General features: G+C 40.8%; 1 long non-coding RNA gene across 1 annotated transcript; it reads right to left on the bottom strand.

The window, feature by feature from the left end:
- Window positions 1-1,533: 1,533 nt before the first annotated feature.
- On the bottom strand, window positions 1,534-2,129 carry LOC307151581. Its single transcript, XR_013819907.1, has 3 exons — window positions 2,064-2,129; window positions 1,795-1,999; window positions 1,534-1,720 (listed from the first exon to the last, which is right to left on the bottom strand). It is a non-coding gene; the product is annotated as an uncharacterized lncRNA (long non-coding RNA).
- Window positions 2,130-3,590: the final 1,461 nt, after the last annotated feature.

Here is a 3,590-nt window from a genome sequence, read left to right as displayed (position 1 = left end):
GGGTAAATGCTCCGAAATAACCCGATTTGCACATCAGTGGAACTTTTCACATCCATGACCCTCAGCCTGCAGCAAACCCTTCACCATCCTCTATCCAGCATAAGGATGTCTGGATTTAACTGCTGTGACTAATGTGTCCAGCTCCTCATCCGGAGCCCTACTGTATGTGTCTTTCACTGACAGTCCTGTTTCTGACACTCTCCGGCGTATGGTTCTTGTGCTCACTCCCAGCAATTTAGCAACACACGGCACTGGTGGAGACATGGCTATTAGTTCCTCAATACGGTCCTCTGACAAAACTATTCTTGGTCGCCCAAGCTTGCCAGATTCAAAGTCTAGAGTGTTGTTCGTACACGTGATTGTTGTTGATCTCACCAATCACCTGTACAACCTCTCCATCCATTACAGCATGTGGAAACGAATCCTCCTGGCTTGTGCACTTAAAAACACTAGTTCCCGGGAACAGGCAAACTCCAAAAAATCTAAATCAACTGGTGGTTGATTAAGCAGATGGGACAGTCGAGCATGGAGTCTATCCAATACAGCATTCATCAACAGTTCCTTAAGAGACAGCATTATAACAATTAGCAACATACACATTACAAGTTTTAATTATAGATTTGTTATATAACGTTGTAATTACATAGTTTAGCATCAGCTCAAAAGTCTAAGCAGATATGATATACATCATTTCAATGAAAATGCCAAACCAATCGAATCTGTTTTTCTTACTTAACACCAGCTTGAGTATGTGATATGAATTCAGTATGAACACACGGGAGTATATATATATATATATATATATATATATAGCGGGAGGCCGCTCAAGGGGAGGTGCTCGATTGACTACCTCTACATATGCACGACTACGCCACCCTGTTTAACAGGGAAATATTAATAAATTTAACTTCCTACAAAAGGACACACAGGAACGTTATCGAGGAAGGGCCAGAGACGTGGATACAAAAATACAAAAGTTTTATTGTAGTCAGCAACAATCTTAAAACATTAAAAGACTGGGTTATCATGCAACACTCAAGAAATCAAGGAGGAAGCCGAGGCTTAACAATGGCAGGTACACTATTTAGTGAGCACAAGGCTCCTATAATCACTCTTACCACCCCGTGCACAGGTATCACACACACACTCAATACGGTCAAGCATGAACGCAGAGCACTCAGTGACAAAACCTCCACCACAGCACGTGAGGAACTACTAGCGGCCTGCCTTGAAGCCTCGGCTCCTGTAATGAGAGCAAAAGTTACTGCACTGGTCTCAACATACAAAGACACTAACTACAAAAGAAACCAAATAATAAACATTTAAATCAACACACCAGAAAACAATAACACAAAGAATGACGTTCAAGATTTGGTACCAACACAAGATGTATGTAGTACAAAACTATTCTTTTAACAATACTTTCAAAAGCAAAACAGACATAAACAAACCAAAACATTCATAAACTAATAAACAGAAAAAAAGTATATATATAAACCACAAATAACAATTTGAAAGACTAGTTGGAGAAACAACCCAGCGATCACAGGGACGAGCGCTGGAGAGCAGGCGTCACACAAGACCCATAAATCGAGCGCACGTGTTAATGAGAAATGTTATTGCTGGGAAGAATCCGCACGTAAACAGCAGGAATCCGAGTGTATAAAGCAGCAGCGTCAAGCAGCGTTGCCCCGCAGGTGTCACTGACAGTCTATTCCTCCTAAAATATAAACATGAAACATATACTTGCAGTCTAAAAAGGGAGCGCCACACAATAGTGAAGGTTTTACGTACCTTCATTTCATAACAATCGCCCGTCCACGTCACGCGCACACAAGACAACACCATGAGGAACGCCAAAGGAGAGTAACAACTGCCAACAGCCCAGTTGCGATTTATCCTCAAGCTCAACGCATCACCAGACGCGGAACCGCGCAAGAGGAACGCCAGAGGAGAGTAGCAGCTGCCAACAGCCCACAGCCGCGATTTATCCTCAAAGCTAAAACGGAACAATTGTTTACATGACATCACGAATCTGTTTAACTAGTCAGCCAAACACATACCTCCAAGCGAGAACGGATGAGGACTCAGGAGGGGCAGTGCCCGGACAATGACGCACCACGCAGACGACAGCCATAGGTAAACAGTGACTCGAAACCCTTCTTATATGGTCCCGCATCGTTATGATTGAACTCACGCCCAAACGCATTAGGTTAATTAGACGCAGCAGTACGTCCCACTACATATATATATATGACTTTTCAGTGTGTGTGGTGTGAAGACATTCTTAAAAAGCCTTGAACAGTTTTTACAGCTCAGGACAAAGCAGGGACTCACACAGAACTTTCACAAGACATATAGTCATTGACCTTCCAGGAAGCATTTGTTATTGTTTCTTATTCTCACAGTAATATTAAGCTTTAAGGGAAGGCATTATTTTCTAAATGTACAGCAAAATAATTTTTTTTTTTTTTGTCTCATTCATATAGGACATCAACATTCCCTTGAGTGACTGGGAAAGCAGTGTCCTCCCTGAAGAGCCTGAATCTGGTCCAGGAATAGAGGGCCCGCTCACTGCAGAGGCGTATGGGGGACTCAGGGTTGCAGTGGACCCAATGGGGCCATCAGAGTGATTTGGCCGTGATATTTATATTTCAGTTGTACAGTATGTGCAACAACATTGCAATGTGTATATGTAAAGAATTACAGTTCTAGACAAACTCTGGTAGTCAGCAAAGTTGTAGTATTTGACACCTGTGTAATGTCTGAATACACTGTTAATTAAAACAAAGTGTTTGAATGTTTTTATTTTATTTTCAGTTGTAATTTTTCTACATAATGAATTGAACACATAATTGATTTTCTTGGAATGATCTATTTTCAGGCGAGGTTCTGTAGATCAGTCTTTGAACTGAACAATTTGTTTTTGAATAACATTTTGGTACATTATAGATGTAACTTATGCCAACTCATGAGATGTGAATCACTTCAATGACATCATAACACTGACACGAACGTTGAACTCGGAAAGCAGCTGGATTAGGGAAATGTATTTTACAACATTTGCCATTCAACAATAGTAATTGTTTCTGAACTGTCTATTATCAGGTGGTGATGTGTTCTCTGTAGAACTATATTTTAATTCAGTCTGATACATTATGAACGTTTGACTAAGAAGCAAATTTATGCCAATTCAACCACACCTTTACACCAACCCAAATCCAGTGTCACATGTTGCAATACAGGCCTCCAGATCCATAGAAAACTCATTAAATGTCCTGTAGTGACCAGGGAAACGTAGGATTTGAAAACATGTTGATGATCTTGGATGATTAGCACGGACCACTTCAACCTTCAGGCCACATGAGGGAAGCTCCCATCCGACCCAGAACTCCACAAGCTGTTGAAGTGTACCAGCACTTGCTTAGAAGCAATAGTATTAATAATATATATTAGTAAATACATTTGCTACATTTTGAAATAAGTCTTGATTCAACTCAGACACAGAATAACTATCATACCACGTTCAATGAAACGACGGAGGTACTCTGCAATGCGACATTTAATGTGAAGTGAGTGTGTATCCTCAT

Source organism: Squalius cephalus, assembly GCF_949319135.1.
Source record: "Squalius cephalus genome assembly, chromosome: 23".
Classification (NCBI taxonomy): Eukaryota; Metazoa; Chordata; class Actinopteri; order Cypriniformes; family Leuciscidae; genus Squalius; species Squalius cephalus.
Note: the sequence above shows the minus strand (reverse complement) of the source record. Positions and strands in the feature narration are given on the sequence as shown.